Below are 20,898 nucleotides of genomic sequence, written 5' to 3' on the forward strand. Positions count from 1 at the left end.
CATATGGGTCGTTTGGTGGTGTCTGCCAATTTCTCGTTAATTATCAAGGCATGGAGTACCGAGTATGAAGGGATATACATGTTCCATGAGTACGAGATCCATCATAAACATATGTAAGTAGGTTTCTACATTAGACTACAAGGCTAGAGTTGTTATGAGATCTTGATGGTTTGATGTTTGTGCTATTAATCTTGATAAAGCAAATATCTATTTTAGTAGTATGATGCTTGTCATATATCTCAAAAAAGAAATATAGATACATAATATATGTGGATACAATGGTTAACCAGGCTGGTTGTATGTTGGTCCAGAAATTGATTGGCATTTGGCACAAAAGGCCCACGGCAATTATATAATGTGGTTGAATATAACAATACACTTTTTGAAATATTAAATAGTTTGTAGACAAATTAATAATAATTACCAAACTTGTTGGGAATTAAGAATTATAAGAAAACTTATTCTAAATACGTTCTTTCATTTTGAAGTTAAAAGGTGCAATTTTCACATACAAAAGTTATTTACAAGTTATTATATAATAGTTACTTAGGTATACAAACTTAGAGTATAAAGTACTATATTATTTTTGTATAATATCTATTATTGTAAGTTTATTGGTTGACGGGAAAAGAAAAATAAGCTAGGATTCGATGGGGTGTTTTAAAAGGCCAAAAGATTATGGTGTTCAAAGATATGGTCTTCCCGAAGGGCTTAATTCGACTATGTGGAGACACAAATTGGGTGTGGTTGGCTTTGACGATCATTGTTGCACATGTAGCGAAGGAGACTATCAAGTGTTCACAATGGGAACGACCTGTGGGCAAAAGGAATCAAAGTGATTGAATTAGATGCGCAAGACAGGATTAGGAACAACTAGGAGACTTTGAGGGAGTTCTTGAGAAGCAACATTGAAGAAGAGAGAGAGAGATTATATGAGAACAATCAGGAGACTTTGAGGGAGTTCTTGAGATGCGTCGTCGAAGAAGAGAGAGATTATATGAGATACGAAGAGACCAAGGCTTTGTGTGAGCCAATGAACATAGCTTAAAAGGAGATGTATAAACGTCGAGAGACTAAGATGGGAAGCATGATGTGTTCAAGGTTGTTAAAACGAAAGAACAGAGGAGGCAAGATCTAGGAGTCTTGAAGTTCATAAGCAATGTCATATGGATTTCGGTGAAGCATGGGACATCAAGGTAAGATGACAAACCTATTTTCATGATCTTTTCAAGGGTATCAAGAATCATCATCAAGAAAGTGAGATCTACCCATACCACTGACAATAACGTAACAACGTCTACTATCGTATTACTTATTACTACAGAAGAGGTGAGAAAAGCTTTATTGAAGATGAGAATGGCTAGGGGGTTGGCCTGTGCAACATCTTCGTTGACGTGCGAAAGGGTTAAGAGGATCTGTGTCTTAGTCTCTCTCAACAAAAGCAAAGTAGATAGCAAATGTTATGGTTACAAGGGAATCAACCTCCTAAATCACACAACAGAATTGTGGGAAAATGTTATCAAAACTAATTAGGATGAACCAATTTAGATCTATGTTAGAATGATCTACTACGAATGTGACAAATGTATTAAGCAAAGTGATTAAATTTATAGGGAGAAGTAATTGATTTGCATTTATTGTTCATCAACATTGATAAAGATTTTTGTAATATCTCACATAGAGTGATATGGGATAGCCTTAGGGTAAGAGAGATTTCATTCAAGTATAGATATAATAGGATATGTTTGGTATTGATAGTATAAGCGTGTAGGCGGTAATTAGAGACATAAACTTCTTTCATGTGGAGGTGGTCTTCACCAAGTATATGTGTTGACTTTATTTCTTTTTGCAGTATTAATGTGCTTAAAGTAGTTAATAATATTAAAGTAGTTTAATATTATTAACTAAAATTACACTAATCTAGGCACTGAATAATAAATTTTAGACTCTTAAACTTAACTAAACTACTAACCGACAAGTAAACCGGTCTACTCTAGTACAGCTAAGTAAGTCCGGATATCTAACCCAAGAGACTCTTTTAATTACGTAAACTAGCTAAATTAGACTCAACTACAGACACGACAACTTATTTATTATTTGTTTAGGGGGGGGGGGTTACTAATAAACTAATTTAAACTAATTAAGAAAACTAAAGACGACTAAACTTAGAACTTGGACTTAATTCAAATGATAATGAGATAACTACCTAGGCTAGAATCCCCTAAATTTCAGTTGTTAATTAATTGGGAAAATTTTTAGTTATAGAATTGGGATCATAAAATAGACACCTAAGAGAAAACTCGAACATGACCCCTGACCCTTCTCAAGAGACACATATGGGTTTCTAATAAGTTTTAACGCACACCAGTATTAAAAATCAAGTTTCCTTACGGTCACCTAATTATTTATGACTTAGTTCCTTTATACGAAATCCTACCTTACATCGCGAAAATCAAAGGCAGTTTAATATATTTAATTGATTCAATAGACAATAATTAAATAATCAAATCTAGACGGACTCCTTACGAAGAACTAAATCTAGCAAGATCAAATGATAAAGATCTATCAATAACCTAGCACTTTACAGATTTAGGTCAGCAGTACACTTAGGTTTATTTAATTAATAATTATCATTCCTATGATCTTATCGCGAAATCAATCATAAAATAATCAAAAACACAAAGTAATTGACCTAATAGTAACATGTCATAATGACAAACAATAATCAAGACAACTATGGAATAATAACAATCAATAAAAAATCCTAAACATCCATATCCATCAATTTAATATGATTAAACATTTTACTAAATCATAAAACCATGACGATAAATAATCCCAAATCAAAACCCAACATCAAAGTAGGTTCATCATAAGCCTAGGCAGTCTATAATGTTTAGCCTATCATTATAAAATCAAACAAAACAAACTTAAAGGAAATCATGGTGAAAAATAATGTAAATGGAAGAAAATAGGTGATAAAACCCGTAGTCTTCGTTCTTGATCGATTGGCACTTCACCGGCTGATTTCTTGCCTTCAAACCCGCCAAATATTGCAATCCTAAGCTCCAAGAAACTCCAAATTCAGCTCCGGGTCACAGGGTATAGTCAGGATTAAGTTTAGGGGTGTTTATATATGTTTCCTGGGCCCAAAACTGATAAAAAACGAAAAAAAAATACGCGAAACTAGGTGCCCAAAGCATTGCGCGGCGGAAATTTGCCTCCCGGTCGCGCGGCGCTCCGGATGAGGGGGGCTGACCGGTCGGATTTGTTTCTTTATGCGGTCCGGTTCAATTCTGATGCTCCGGTTCACCTGTTTAGCTTGTTTTAGCTCTTTTTTCGCTCTTTTTAACCACGATAAACCTCCGGAACCTATATTATTTAAATATTTTAGTAATATACAAATTCTAATAAAAACCAAACAAAAACTAATAAAATATTATATAAATATACAAGGAAATTATATACATTTAGCATTATATCAAGTATTCTTAAATAAGTTGTCGAAGTTGAATAAGACGCCATCTCGTGGTGCATGTTGGTTGTATATTATATTGTGTTGGTGACTGACAAAGAAAGGCATAAATGAAAGGAAAGAGAAGTGGCATAAGTTAGTGTAAAACCGAGTATCTTCACTGTAACTTTTGCGGTGATCACAAAGATAAGGAGAACACTCAAATAAATATTGAAACTCAAGTTGTCTTGTAGACAACCAAGTTAAAGTATTTAGGGCCGTTAAGAATGACAAGGGCATAAACAAGGATGTCGCTTACCATGTTTAGGCAGGTTGATGCAAATTGACAGCAGCCACATGAATTTTGTGTGACAAGAGGATTCTAACAAAATTAAAAGATAAGTTTTATAGAGTTGTAGTTCGTCCACTATGTTATAAAGAATTGATTGTTAAGCCATCAAGAAAATACGTATGCAAAAGTTGGAGATAGCAATGATGGGATGCTAAGTTGGATTTGTGGGTGAAGGAATGGAGTTTATTGGGATAAGCCGGACATTTCGAAAAGGACAACAGATTGAAGACCGATAACTAAACGTATAAGAAGTGTGATACAGACATTGAAGGAGGAGGTGTAACGATAGACCCAAACTGGCAGGCATGTAATGAACATATTAGGTAAAAGGCCAGATAGTAGATTTTTTTGGTGACATCCAATAATGGGTTAAATATTTTTAAAGGGATGCATAGGTTTGCCTAATTTTATCGGCAGTTATTTTCTAGGTGTTTATTTTGTAGGTGTTTTGTTCCTATGTTTAGGATTTTTAAGTTCGGATTTCAAGGGGCATTTATAAATCGGATGAAGGCTATGAGCTATTTTTTTCTATGTTGTCTTTTTGCTTTTCTATTCTATTGCTATTATTAGTATTTTCAGTTGTGCTATGGATCATTCACCATTGTAAGTAGTTTTTTCCATTCTCTTAAATCCCTCACTTTGTATTTTTATGCTATAACAAACAAAAAATAAATATAAAAAAAGGTTTTTTTATTATATATATGTGAATCCTGTTGGGAGCATGCCTTCTATTCCATGGGATAAAGAAAATACTTCGATATCTTCCCATACATAACCTTATGAGTGAAATATTACTCGGTTTGTTTGTTTGTTTGTTTAGAATTATTAAAAGATATGATATAATTCTTAAAACTAAAATTGGGTACATATATATGAAGATTAAAACAAACTAAATTGTTCTTTATGAAAAATGCTATTTTCAGCGTTTTATAATCATATCAAACTGGCCAATTAAATATAGAAATCTATAAAACCAGTACAATTGAGTACTTATAATGTCTTCAATCGGGCAGGTTGGTTATGGTGTCAATTGGTTGAACCATCAATACGAATTGATGATTGGGCTACGTTTTGTCATCGAAAAAAGCTTAACGGCGCAGCTTGTCACCTGTTTGTCTTCAATATTGATGTAAACATTATCTTTCAATGAATATAACTATTTGTATTATAATTTTTTTAGATAAGTTTTTTTAATAAGTCCAAACCATAAATGGATCGTAGATGGATAACATAACAAGGTTGCATCCATTTCATTTATGGTAAGACTACAGTTGTTTATTTTGTCTACCTGGTTGAGGTTGACTTCCATTTTTGGCCAATAACCGCTGCCTACCCAAAATATTTTTTTTTAATTTCCCACCTAAAGGAAAACCTTTTTCTTATCTATAATTGTTTTCTTTTATATAATTGCCTTTCACTTTCTAAAAATTAAGCTATTAAATTTGCCTCTTCATAATACATTAATACTCAAATTAAACCAGAAGTAATAACTTATGCAATTCAACTTATAGTTGTAAACAAGCAAGACAAATTCGAGTTCAAGCTTCTTTAACTTAACATGGTTCACTTAAACTCAGCTTGTTTCAAGGTTTATATCCATCCAATGCTTGATCATTCACTTGTGAGAAATTGTTCAAACTCGAGCTCGGCTCAAGTTCAACTAGATTTTTTTTATTTGTTCAAACTCAAGCTCGGCTCATTTATATTGCAGATTATTTGCTAATTTAGTTGTTTCAATATTTTACCTTTTAACTTAAAAACTCTTTATAACAATTTAAATAATAATAATGTTTACATTGCTATCAAGTTATGTATATAAGATGTCAAAATGTATCAACGATAGAAACATTACGTGTCAAAGTAATTTCATTGATGAACGGATCCGTCAATGAGAGTAGAACTCATTAAATATTATAAAACTATAATCTTTTGCCATCGTTAGGTATCTTACGTTGGTGATTTAGCAACGCCTATTAAAACCCTAGTTTTTTAATCTTATTTCAACTGTGTTCGTTACGAGCTTATAATATATTATTAAAAGTTGAAGGGTTTTTTTTTAAATAAAAACAAGGAAAAACCATTTTATATTATTTGGTGCAATTGTAAGACCATTTTACTCATATATTGACAAATTACAATATGCAATCAGTAAAAGACAAAGACTCAGATAGAAAGCGAAAGCTAAATGGTTGTGATGTCAAATTCATTGTTCTTTTTTCACTAAATAATATTATTATCGGTGTTGATGTTATCTGGTAGGGGACCATATTTATGTGCCTGTTTTGTAAAATAAATTCTATCTTCAAAATATCATATAAAAAAAATCTGATGACAACTCTTTTTATCTATAAATTCAAATAAAAAGTTAAACATTTTACTTTTAGTATTATTTATTGTAAAATGTATATGTATATGTATATGTAAGGTCAGGTTCAAATAAGAAGTTTAATTTTTTTAAGAAGGTTAAGAAGGAGAGTATTTTAGTCTTAACACTTTAATAGCAAAACCCATTTACTTTAATCTTAAAACACACTTAAATTAATTTCAAAAACCCACTTACATCTTCACTCGTCTCCTACAACCACCACCACTCCACCTCACACCGCCACCACAACCGTCACCCACCGCCGCCACCTCGCCGGAAAAGTCTATGGAAATTTCGCCAGAAAATTTCACCAGAAAAGTTGTCGGAAAGTCACCGGAAAACAATCCTCGAGAAATTTCGCCGAAAAAAAGACATCGGAAAACGGCCGCCGTAAAAAACACAATGAAAAATACAAATTAAAAAACACAATAAAAAACACAATTGTATGACACAATGTAAAAAAATCAATGATAAATACAATTGTATAACACAATTTTGTAAAACACAATACGTAAAAAACCCACTAATTTTTTTTAAATTTTTATATAACAATATGGTACTCATATAAAATATAAAAAGACACTCGTTATTATAGTGAATTTGTTTTTCAATAAAAATGTCGTAAAAAAGTTATGGACATTTTAAAATGATGGGGGAATTTGGCATGTGCCATGCATATGGAGAGAGAAAGTCAACAAATGTGTTATTCCTTTTATGTCCTTCCCCTTACTTTCACACATGATTTCCACCTAAACTAATCTCAACCCTCCATATTCAAAATCAATGGTCAAGATTACTTCTTATCCTTCCTATAAAAACTATATTTCTTATTATAACATAATCCTGTATATGTATAAGTAATATAATTTAATAAATTTGTTATAACTATAAAATAACACAAATACAATTCTAAATTAAAAACAAACATTTATACATTTTTGTTTTAACATTTAAATGTAATACATAAATCGATTACGTAACCATTCGTCAACACTCTTTTTCTAACTTCCATTATCTTTATACACACTGTGTATAAATATATTATACACTTACAGCGTTATCACGATTATTTACTTTAAATCAGTTATAAGTTGAGTACGCCCTAGACCAAACAAATAAGCTACGATAAGTTGATAAAATAACTGAGCTCATTTTTTTCGTTTTTTTACTATTTTTTTAATTCATTATACAAAATGCTATAAATGATAATTCAGATCACTAAATACTAATCACTCAAAAATAACAAATTTGTTGAATTTAAAACCCCCCGCCGAGGAGAGAAAATGGATACGGCGGTGATGGATCAACATCCGGCTCAGACGACCCCGGCCGGAAGTAATTTACACCGCCGTCGTCATTATTATTATTTCCATACATATTAACCCCGTTCATTGGCTCTGATTCCATCATCAAACCATCATTATTCCACATTCCATAATACCCATCCGGTGACGAAACGACAACTTTTTGTTCACGCTTAACAACAGGCATTCCATTACTCAACGAAAACAGCGTGATCAACCGCCGTTGCTTCTTTTTAAATTTCTCAAGCATCATTCGTTGTAAAATATATGGATCTTCGGCCACTTTACACAACAATGCCATCATTTGCTCCGGACGCCGCTCTGTGACCTCCAATCGCCGGTTCATCACCATGAGCTCTTGTTCGGGAACCTTCTGCTCCTTTTTCAACCGCGCAATCTCCATTGCCATCACCATCTCATCCTCATCTTCATCTTCATCATTCATATTATTATTATTGTTCATTGAGTATTTTCCTTTATTGTTATTCATATTATTATTGTTATTGCTATTAATTTGCCTCTTTCTCCCAATGTTCTTCAATAGATGAATCTGACCTCGCAAAAACCACTCGTTCGCAAACTCCCAACGATCCGGATCCACCTTTCGGAAACCCTGCGTTACATCACAAACACATAAATCAGTCAGAAATATGCTCATGAACAGTGGCGAAGCTCGAACGAAAACGGCCGTTGACCGGACTTAGCATGTATAATAAAACTTTCATAAACCGGGGTCACCAGGCTCAGAATACTTGGCTGAAAACAGGTAAATTTACACTACGTATACAAAATTTCATAAACCAGGGTCACCATGCTCAGAATTTTCAGCTGAAAACGGGTAAATTTATACAAAATTTCATAAACCAGGGTCACCATGCTCAGAATTTTCAGCTGAAAACGGGTAAATTTATACAAAATTTCATAAACCGGGGTCACCATGCTTAGAATTTTCAGCCGAAAACGGGTAAATATACACTACGCATAAATATATAAATAAATACTTTCGGACGAACACAGCCCCCGGGCCACAATACAAGTTTCGCCAAACACAACAGCCGAGAATTCGAGATGCGCCGTCGACGGATTTTGCTGACGTCAGTATTCAGGTGATGAATAATAACTTAATTTATAACATAACACAAATGCAAAAACCAATCTCTAATAATATCATCGGATTTTGCTTACGTAAGCATCCAGTTGATGAATAACAACTTAATTTACACCACAGAAGCAGAAATCAATCGGAAAGTTCGTATTGCGGATCGATAATCAACGGATTTTGCTTACATCATCATTCAGTTGATTACCTGCCACTTCATTGTAAATCGTTTGATGTGTAATGAAATTCCGATCGATTATCAACGGAGTTTGCTTACGTCAGCATTCAGTTGAATAATAACATAATTTACATCACAAACACACAGAAATCAATCGGAAAATTTGTGATAATCACACGGTTTTTGCTTGCGTAAGCATTGAATTAGCAAATTACAGCTTAAATGCAGAAACTGATCAGAATATTCGAATCAGTGATATTATACGAACGGATTTTGCTGACGTAAGCATTACTCAATTAACGAATAAAGCCTAATTTACACCACAAAACGCAGAAATCAATCGGAAAAACTTGTCGATAATCAACGAGTTTCGCTTACGTCAGCATTATTCGGTTAACGAATTAAACTCAAAATTAATAAAATAATTCGAATTACGGAGCTGTTATGAACGGACTCTGCTGACGCAAGCATTATTCAATTGACGAATAAAACCTAATTTACACCACAAATGCAGAAATCAATCCATATATCATCAACGACTTTCGCTTACGTAAGCATTCGATTAACGAATAAAATACAATATTAGCAAATAATTCGAATTACGGAACTGTTATGAACGGAGATTGCTTACGTCAGCATTCAGGTGACTAATAAAACCTAATTCACACCACAAAATTAATCTATCATCAACGGAGTTTGCTTACGTAAGCATCCGATTTACAAATTAAACTCAAAAATTAACAAATAATTCGACTTACGGGCGATTATGAACGGAGTAATTTGCTTACGTAAGCATTCAATTCACAAATTAAACTCAAAATTAACAAATAATTCAAATTACGGAGCAATTATGAACGGAGTAATTTGCTTACGTAAGCATTCGATTAGGAAATAAAACTCAAAATTAATGAGATAAATAATTCGAATTTGCTTACGTAAGTATTAAGCTGGCGGATGAAGCTAGAGAAATTGCTGTGTTTGAAATATGCAGGCAACAGGCGTTGCGAGAAGCCGAGCGAGTCGACGACAACGAAGCTGTTGTTGGAGGTGCCCCAGCGGATTAAGTTATCCAGTGAGGAATCATTAACCATCTGGTACGTTTTCATAACGAACGGCGCGATAATTACTTCGGTCGAGTCCATGGGTTCATAAACAGTTCATGGATGGATTCTGGTTAGTTTTGTATAAGTTTGATTTTGATGAAAGTGATTCAATGAAGAAGAAGAAGTAGTGGTGGGATAATAATATATGGATATATATTATTTGGCAAAACATGCATTTAGAAAACTTATATGGTTTATAGTTTTGTAATAAAAAGTTTTGGTGGAGTGTAGGGAAGAACGTTTTCGGTACGGGTATAGATTGGTTTCGGTATTGTCGGTGTCGATTCGGTACTAAGTTTTGAGTTTTCTGTACCGGTATTTTCCTAGTTTTGCATGAAATACAGTAATCGAACCGAACAATTCGGTACCAATATTTTACGATTTTCGATATCGGTATTTTCGGTGGTTGGTACTGTCGGTACCAACTCGTTACCAAGTTTTGAGTTTTCTGTACCGGTATTTTTGAATTTCGCATGAAATACCGGTACCGAACCGGACATTTCGGTACCAGTACCAGTACAAAAGATTACGATTTTCGATACCGGTATTTTTGATGGTCGGTCCCAATACGTTACTGATCTCATCCCTAGTAGAGTGGTAAGGGAAAGATATAGTGTTTCATGTGACCAATGTTCGATTCCTGTCCCCATCATTTAGTTTAGGCAGCATCAGGTGATGATGGGAGATTAGGCGTGTAAACGATGTTCACTGGTTGGATCTTTGAACCAAATGAACTTTTCATCGCATTGTTGTGTCTTAGGGCAAGTGTTTATGGGCGTTGGCTTTAGGTAAGGGTTTTTCCTGGATCGAAAGGCAAGTGCATTTCGATATGGTGAATTTAGCCATTAGCCCATTTGAAAAATTCGTTGGCTGTTAAAAAAAATAGTTTTGCCGTTACAAACTTGAAAAATATCATATATGCCTTTATAAAATGATTAGAATATCGAATATACATAATTTAATGAAAACAATCTAATTAATGGTCATTTTACCCTTATTTTCTAAAACTTGAAATTTTCATTTGTTTATCTTTTACCCGGTCAGAATTTACCCCAGTTCGATTATTTGATTCGAGTTACATTGTTTATCATTCAATTACCGTATGAATATATCTGGTTCGATTATCGGATTTACGCATTTTCATTCAAGGTTCGACATTGTTTGAAAGCATATTGACATTGTTTGAAAGCATATATAAATGATTATTGGTTAGTAACCAACATAATTTGAGTCTGTCGTATTATCTAGTTCTATGTATGTTATACATAGTGATAAAACAAAAAACATTTTGTGACAAATTGCAATCAATGACTCACGACAAAAAATAATAATATATACCATAAAAGTTGGAGACATATTTTACAACTTCACCAAAGGCAATGAGAGGACCACTAGAGGTAAGTGTGTGATTACGTGGCCGCCAAGAGATTTTTTTATACGGTGTGCTAGTGGGACCCACTAAATTGTTATTAAGATTTTTTCGCTCAATTTATTTTATTTAGGCTATTGTATTTATCAAGGTTGGAAAGTCTAGCCCTGTTCTAGCCATACTACGTTTAACCGGGCTCACGCTGGCTTCAGAGTTTGACTTGGACATTCCCCGGGAAACCATACCGTCGACTGCCACTTGACAATTGTTGTTACATCACAAGAGTAGAACTCAACACATGGTGGGACGAAAACCCGAGTGTGCTCAGCGTTCGAACTAACAACCTTTGCACAAGGCCTAGTTAAAATCCTTCATTATCAATATTCACTCTAAGTGACACAAATGAGATTCGAACTAGAGTATCCATTGAAGAACCCAAGTCTCCTATCATTAGGCCACAAGTGATAAATATTGCCAGATTATTATAAAACCTTTTCATAAGTATTAAAACAAGCTAATATACGTTGAACAGATATAAAAAAATTGATTACTAATGTGATTATTAATTTATTATTCTCTAGTACAACTTGATGTATTTTATAATTGCGAAGAAATAAAATCACTATATATTAATCAAGCATTGCATTACTTATTCATATCATAAGCTACAATTTATGTTGAACACTAGTTTTTGCGACGAGACTAAAAACCAAACAAAAAAGTACACCGAAAAACGTGAAACTGCGCATACTCATAAAAATTAGACTGAAACGTAAAACATAAATTAGGAGTTTGTATTTTGATCTTTACCAGTACATTCGAACTATTCATTTACATAAATTATCTAAATTAACATAAAATCAATATTTCTAGAAATATTATAAAGATCATGGTTCAACATTAGTTAATTTCATAAAAATGTATATTCAAATATAAAAAAAAAGAATAATTTAACTAAAAATCTTCCACTTCAAATTCTTGTGATGAGATTTAAAGCAATACCCTCTCATTAATCCGTTTCTACTCTCTCACCACCCACCACCAAGGTTGCTTCTTTTTGCTTCTACTTGCTGTCGGCGACAGTGTCATGATGTGGTGGTTTTTCGTCGGTGTCAAACCAAAAACGGTGATTGTGGTTGGCGACAGTTATACCGTATGCATTATTCCTTACAACGTGACAAAAGAATAGTTAAACATTAGTGGATCAATATATTACTTACAGGTAGCACTCTGGACTAATAAAAATGCTTAAAATGGAATAGTGTTTATGTCTCACATTAAAAAAAATAGAAATTAAGGCTTATAAACACTTGTACATGACAATGAATGGTAAAACCTGCTCACAAAACAAATCCTCCATTTAATATAGGAAAATTGGTTTTAAATACTTTCAACTATGCCCTATTGGCAAATAACATGCCCAACTTTGCATATGGTTGGTGGCAGTCCCAACTAAAAGGGTATTTGTTTTTTAACGGTCCGCGACTAACGGACGACTAACTCCGTTAGTCTGTTGCTGAGTTGGCACGCCTAGTTATCAAAATATTGCTTATGTGGTAGCTTACGTGGCACGATCTCTTCTCTCTCTCTCTCTCTCTCTCTCTCTCTCTCTCTCTCTCTCTCGGACTAGCGTGTTCATAGACGCCGGCCACCACCATACGCTACCACCACTGTTGCCGCTAATCCGTCTTCACCATGTCATCACGATGAAGTTCAGGCCAATTTTAGTTCTAGTCCGATGGTGGGGTTTTTCATTAGAACTCTAGAAACATACTACAATTAGAACCCAAAATTCATATTAGTTGATTACATGTTACAATTAAAATCTTAGGGTTTTTATTTTGTTGATAAAAACGAGTTGAATGATATATTTATCACCTCGAATGGTGTTTGAATTGATAGTCCATAGAGCCTTGTCGGAATTTAAACAACCCACCGGAAAAAACGATTCTAATATTTTGGATTCAAGCAACCCACCGGTGGTGGTGGTGGTGATTCGTTTATTCGCTGGAAAAACGTGGGAGTGGGTAGGGACATGCAATTGGAGGGAGGAGCCGGAACACCTGCAAACCTGCAGCACCACCATAGCCGCATCCAACATGTCATCGTACTCCAACTTTAAAAACGTACCCCCATGCCTTAATCTTATCCACCGGTGAGAAAACCCTAATGCCAGCCACTGGAAAATCGAACAAGCTCGCAGTCTTCACCCATGATCTTCTCCATCGGTGAACCATTATTGTCTTAGAGAACTATTTCATTTTTCAATGTTTTCAGCGATGGTTGCAGGTGATGACAATGGCGGTGGCTACTAGTGGCAATGGCACGGTGGTGCAACTGCAGTGGTGGCTCTTAGAAAATAAATAAGGGGGAGGAAGACAATACACATGTATACATACATATTATATCACTTATTATATATGATATATTACTTTGATTGCCACGTAAGCTGCCACATAAGCAATATTTTGACAACTAGGTGTGCCAACTCAGCAACAGACTAACGGAGTTAGTCATCCGTTAGTCGCGGACCGTTAAAAACAAACACCCCTTTAGTTGGGACAGCCACCATCCAAGTGCAAAGTTGGACATGTTATTTGCCAATAGTGCATGGTTGGAAGTATTTAAAACCAATTTTCCTTTATAATAATAATAATAATAATAATAATAATAATAATGTAAGAAGCCAAACATCAATGCAACATCATTGTATGTTAGGTTATATATAGCGTTTAGAAGTTTCTATAACCTTAAACATAACAATATGACCTTTGAGCTAAACATTATGACCTCTTGGTAAAAGGGTATTACAAACCGAGTGGTTTGAGCTACTAATGATGTATCATATCATTAACTAGTGTTTTTTTTTTCGTATTTACAGGGGTGTATTATATTATTTGTTTTTAATATTTATATATTTTTTAAAGTTTAATTTTATTTATTGTAAGAAAGTTAATAATATATTTAGAGTTTAATGATAAAAGGGCTTTACAAATAACTGAAATGTTGTAACATGGTTTAAAAACTGTATGGGTTTGGTGAGACATATGACTCGTTTATTTTTTTATTTTTACTATAAAATTGTTTATTAATTATAAATAATATATTTTTTTTAAATCTGATATTAATTTTTTGTATATCTTTATTTTATAGGATTCTAATATCAAATATTTGGCGAGATTAATTTTTAATTTAATGAGATATTATAACCCGTTTAGGGGCTATCTGGGTTTGGTGAGATCCATACCCATGAATTCGGGTCAAATGCATGAAAAACCTCCATTTACAAATAAAAAAATCTGGTGGCTTGAAAGAATGTAAGGAGCAACCAAAGAGCTTTTAATGTTTCGTTTATATACATATTTAAGATATCAGTCACTAAATTAATAAGTTAAAAAACAACCTATAGACATTTTCGACATAGCAAAAGGTAAGAGTGTATCAACGTCAACAATAACGGAAAAGGTTGGAAATATACAAATCGTAACGACTAGATCCAAATAGAATGTTCGGTCAGCGTTCCCCGTTACCTCTGCTTTCTTTGTATGATGAACAAAGAAAAAAAATAAAACTAAAAGCTATTGCACATAAGGGTAGGCTTTGTATGATGAACAAAGAAAAAAAGTAAAACTAAAAGCTATTGCACATAAGTAAAGGGTTCATTACTCCATTTGGTAGCAACAATTAAATACGTGAGACACATGTTGTCTAATAAAAGGAGTTAGTTTTTAAAAAAAATCTTTTGACATGTGTATAAAAAGAATTGCCACAGAACTAAATATCTGAATTTATGAATCATGAGAAAAAACACATAAATTAAATTCTAAAAAAGAACGGTTCATTTTTAATTCACTAATGGTAGTAAGGTTATTTTAATATTTTATAGAAAGAGTAAAGAAAGCCACTTGCTAGGTGTCCAATTCGTTAACTAAAAAATCAATTAATAATTTTATTAAACCCTATAACTTATACTTTGATAGCCAAGCCACAACTTTCTCTCCTGGTTTCTTTTTTTCATTTCTTTCCATGCATCCCAAAACCATTTTTAATTAATTATTTAAAACAAATAAACACTAATTTTAAAAACAAAAGTTAACTAAAAATACATTTTTCTATTAAAACCAATTACAATTACAAGACTGAATAAAAACAGTTAAAATCAATAACATTTCATTCAAATCTTTAACATTTTGCTATTTCATATGTTCAAGCTTTCACTGTTTTACAGCATCGCCCCTAACAAATGATCATGCGATTTTACGACCAAGTCCATATCTTTCTTCTTTTGTTGCTTTTCTGTCATGATGTTGCAAATTTGATGTTCCTCATGTTTGAGGCACAACTTCTGTAACATTCGCGTTTTGAGAATGATTAAATAAATAAAATAAGTTTTTATTTAATTAATGGTCGTGTGTCGTTATTTAATTCTATTAAATAATGGTAGGATGAAAGGATAAACTTAGGGTTTGGTTATGGATTCAAGAATGATTACGGGCCTAAGTCCATAGGCCTAGAGTATTTAAAGTCTTAAACCTTTCCTAAAACCCTAATCATCCTCATTTCATCATCTTCATCATGAGACACACATACACACTACCTCCTGTGCAAACACAAACATTCCGTTCTTCTTATCCATTCAAGATCTAATAGAGTAAACAAGATTATTTTATTCATTCACCTGAAAAGGAGAACCCATCTTAGATTTCAAGTGATTCAAGATCTAAACTAACCTAATCTATAAGATATGTTATATGTCAAAAATCTATCTTTTTCATTCATCTTTATCTTACTATTGTTTATTGTGAAGTAATAATAGGCAAATGGATCTTGTAAGTTAGAAAACGAAACGAACCGGGTCACCCGACTTTTGAACAAACTCTATTTGAACCATGTAAAAGGGTTGGATTTCGGTTTAAACAATTTGATAATATATATATATATATGTAACACCCCGACCAATAAAGGCGAAAACATCGAGGCGCGACATGATTGCTCATTGCACAATGACACTATAAAGTTACAATATTTAAACAACTCATTTAAATCCATATCATCATAAATAACACAACAATTGTTCATACAAAATGCCAAATAGATAGATAAACAAATAACTTGTTCTTTTATTTTCTAATATCCTAAAGCCAAGATAATAAGTTTCTTCAAGTAATCTAATCAAGCTAACATCAAACCTGTAATATTGCATAAAATAGAGTAACACGAAGGTTGGTGAGCAATTTTCATAGTTTTGGACAATAAGTATATAGTATGAAATCCACAACTAGTATATGAAAACAATAAATAATAGCAACAATTTAGATAGTAAAACCGTCAATAAGAATACATTGACGACAATACTGAAATCGTCAATAAGAATACATTGACGACACCTTTCTATATGGGGATACCATATATACTCGGAATTAACGTATGATCATACTTTGATGAGGCTACCCGCCTTAGCATTCAAGAGGCTACCCGCCTTAGCATTCAAGAATTTGCACATAATCATGTAAAGCATATAACACCAAATCGAGCATTTATTTAAGTAAACATATACAATACGTGTTGTGGTTTAAGACTCAAGTATAAATCATTTGAATTTGAATAAGTATGCAATGCCACCCCCAAAATGAAAGATGGAAAACGGGGGATGAAAAAGTACTCACATTAACAAGTAACTTGAAAGATATTGTCGTGAATAATCGAAGAAATCGGTTTAACGAGCAAGACCTATATTAAACGGGTCTTGTGTTAGTAGGTAGTCTTGGAAGGGTTTAAAAATAAAATACATGACAAATAAAGTAAATAAATAAAGTTTAGGATTTAAAATGTAAATATTTGAGAAATTAAAGAAACGAGTTTTGTAAAATAAGTTTACTCGAAACCGGGTCTCGGTATTCTATTCATTAGTTTTTTTCTTTTTTTACTCAACCTATGTTAAGTAATAATGTGGGTTAAAATGCGATATTGCAAAACCCTTGGTTATAAGAATACCCAAAACGAGGTTTAAAGAATGTTCGGGTTTGTCGGTTCGAGACTAGATAATTGACCAAGCTCACAGTTAACTTCCCAAAATAATAAATGTTATAACTCAATAAAATCAAAATAGACTTAACCAAGTATGTAGTTCTATTGTGAAGAACCTTAACGTTCGTTAAGCGAGTATACGACCTTATCGGTTCGAACTTGTTATAAGATCAAGTTGGTTACCGACATGCCAAGTATGTTTAGAAACTAACTAAAATTGATTTAAAATATAATCTTGAAGAAAAATATGAGTTTTTGTGGCTAAAAACACACTTGTGTGTCTTAAGCGAGTGAACTCGGTTTAGTTCGGTTTTTGGTTCGGTCCTTGACTCGGAATAAGACCGAGGATGGTTACTACATGCCCAATTACCATGGAACTTGTAAAATAACTTATAAATAATAATACTCAAGTTTTACATTCAAAAAGTTAACAATAAAGCTTTTAAACAAAAGATCAGTTTTTGGTTCGGTCCTTGACTCGGAATAAGACCGAGGATGGTTACCACATACCCAATTACCATGGAACTTGTAAAATAACTTATAAATAATAATACTCAAGTTTTACATTCAAAAAGTTAACAATAAAGCTTTTAAACAAAAGTTCGGTTTTTGGTTCGGTCCTTGACTCGGAATAAGACCGAGGATGGTTACCACATACCCAATTACCATGGAACTTGTAAAATTACTTATAAATAATAATACTCAAGTTTTACATTCAAAAAGTTAACAATAAAGCTTTTAAACAAAAGTTCGGTTTTTGGTTCGGTCATTGACTCGGAATAAGACCGAGGATGGTTACCACATACCCAATTACCATGGAACTTGTAAAATAACTTATAAATAATAATACTCAAGTTTTACATTCAAAAAGTTAACAATAAAGCTTTTAAACAAAAGTTCGGTTTTTAGTTCGGTTCTCAACTCGGGATGAAACCGAGGCTAGTCACCACATACCCAATACCATGGAACTTGACAAATATGAACAACAAACTAAAATATGTATTAGTTAAGCAAGCATAACAAGTTATATGGTTAGATTTATTAAATATATAAAAAAGGACTACAAAGTCCTCCATGTAACCTTGCCTTACTAGCCCGACATTTCAACCGGCCGAGACCGGAGAAATGAAAGACCGAAGGTAAACAAGGAGTGTATATTATATATATGTTGTACATCAAGCTTTAAGTGTTGAGAAGTTAGTTAAAATGAAAGATTAGCTTATGAAGAACAACCTTAGAATTCAAGAATTTGAGAGAGAAATGAAAAAATGAGCAAGCACAAATGAAGAAGATTGGTGTGTATATATAGAGTAAGTTGAATGGGTCTTTCATAAAGGGTGTTTCATGAAAATGGTTGGTTATAGACCCAATAAGCAAAAACTACAAATGGGTCCTTCAAGTCTCCATTTTGGTAGTTTTTGTCCATGGAGTTCGTTTTGAGTGTTTTCGGGGAATTTTAAGAACCGAAAAGGGTGTTTTTTTATCCAACAACTATAAAACAAATATTTAACATACAATTCATCATTTTGATAATATCGAAAGGTTCGAGATACAAAACGAGTCGGGTTTACATTAAGAATACAAGTATAAAATAACCCGAAATTGACAAATGTCACAGTATCCCCTACTTTAGGAAATTTCGTCCCGAAATTAAGATGATGTAAATAAATATGGATATTTCTCCTTCATCGAGTCTTCTCGTTCCCATGTAAACTCCGCGCCACGCCGTGATTCCCATCGAACTTTAACTAACTTAATGCGACTTCGCTTGGTTTTCTTTTCATTGCGGTCCATGATTTCAAAGGGTCGTTCAACCATAATCATTGATTCATTGACTTGTACTTCGTCGAGAGGTATACGGAGACTACCTTCGGCTAAGCACTTCTTGAGATTTGAAACATGAAAGGTTGGATGAACACCGGTGAGTTCTTCCGGTAGTTCGAGTCGGTAGGCTACTTTTCCGACTCGCTCAAGAATCTTGAATGGGCCTACGAAACGAGGAGCTACTCCTTTCTTTCCGAAACGAACAACTCCTTTCCAAGGGGATACCTTGAGAAGGACGAGATCGTCGACATTGAATTCGATCGGTTTTCGCCGTTTGTCAGCGTAGCTCTTTTGTCGACTTCTAGCGGCAAGTAGGTTCTTGCGAATTTGGTCGATACGGTCGGTGGCTTCTTGGACCATTTCAAGTCCGGTAATTTGAGCTTCACCGATTTCGTTCCAACTAATCCGGGAACGACATTTGCGGCCGTAGAGAGCTTCGAAAGGAGGCATACCGATGCTTGAATGGAAACTGTTATTGTAAGAGAATTCAATGTAAGGAATGTGAGAATCCCAATTCCCACCGAAATCGAGTACACACGCTCGAAGCATGTCCTCAAGTGTTTGAATCGTACGTTCGGATTGTCCATTCGTTTGAGGATGATAAGCGGTGCTAAGATCAAGACGAGTTCCCAAGGTTTCTTGAAGTGATCGCCAAAAATGAGACGTGAATCGAGCATCGCGATAGGAGATGATAGTCAAAGGTAAACCGTCGCGACACACGATTTCGCGAACGTAGATTTGGGCAAGTTGCTCAACGGAGTATTTTTCTCGAATTGGAATAAAGTGAGCGGACTTGGTTAATCGGTCAATAATCACCCAAATGCTATCGTTGCCTTTTTGTGTAGTGGGTAGTTTCATTATAAAGTCCATAGCAATGTCTTCCATTTCCATATGGGGATTGGTGGTTGCTCGAGTAACCCAAATGGTTTTTGATGTTCGGCTTTGACTTTAGAGCAAGTAAGACATTTCGAAACGTACGTTGCTACGTCTTTCTTCATACCCGGCCACCAAAAAGTAGAACGAAGATCGAAATACATTTTATCCGCACCGGATGAACAGAATATCGTGACTTGTGAGCTTCATCGAGTATGCAAGTACGAAGGTCATCGCGATCGGGAACCCATAAACGATTGAGATAATACAATAAGCCATCGGGTTTTGTTTCGAGTTGAAGCTTGGCTCCACATGACATTTCGTCGTACATGTTGCCTTCGTCAACGGAGGTACGTTGGGCTTGATAGATTTTGGCTTGGAGATTGGTTTGAACGGTGACGCTAAGAAGCATGACGGATTTGACATTAACCTTTCGACTAAGGGCATCGGCCACGACATTCGCTTTACCGGGATGGTAGCGAATTTCGCAATCGTAGTCACTAAGTAACTCAGCCCATCTTCGTTGTCTCATGTTAAGATCTTTTTGGTCAAAAATGTGTTGAAGGCTTTTGTGATCGGTAAAAACCACACATTTCGTTCCGTAAAGGTAATGTCTCCAAATTTTGAGTGCGAAAACGACGGCACCAAGTTCAAGATCGTGAGTCGTATAGTTCTTCTCGTTGACCTTGAGTTGCCTTGAAGCATACGCGATAACTTGACCTCGTTGCATAAGAACGCAACCGAGACCTTTATGAGAAGCATCGCAAAATACTACAAAGTCGTCGTTTCCATCGGGAAGGGTTAGAATGGGAGCATTGCAAAGTATGTGTTTAAGAGTATTAAATGCTTCTTCTTGTTTGGATCCCCATTCATAAGGCTGTCCTTTGTGAGTTAGGGAAGTGAGGGGTAAAGAGATCTTGGAAATATTTTGGATGAAACGCCGATAATAT

General features: G+C 34.2%; 1 pseudogene across 1 annotated transcript; it reads right to left on the reverse strand.

Annotated features, from left to right (window-relative positions):
- Positions 1-7,428: 7,428 nt before the first annotated feature.
- On the reverse strand, positions 7,429-9,894 carry LOC143569177 (heat stress transcription factor C-1 pseudogene; annotated as a pseudogene). The gene is made up of 2 exons (XR_013141689.1): positions 9,688-9,894; positions 7,429-8,088 (listed from the first exon to the last, which is right to left on the reverse strand). The product of XR_013141689.1 is annotated as a heat stress transcription factor C-1 pseudogene (transcript).
- Between the last annotated feature and the right edge of the window lie 11,004 nt (positions 9,895-20,898).

The sequence above is a fragment of the Bidens hawaiensis genome, unplaced genomic scaffold (genome assembly GCF_021521415.1).
Source record: "Bidens hawaiensis isolate Kalapana, Puna unplaced genomic scaffold, B.hawaiensis_p1.1 tig00024419_1, whole genome shotgun sequence".
Lineage (NCBI taxonomy): Eukaryota > Viridiplantae > Streptophyta > Magnoliopsida > Asterales > Asteraceae > Bidens > Bidens hawaiensis.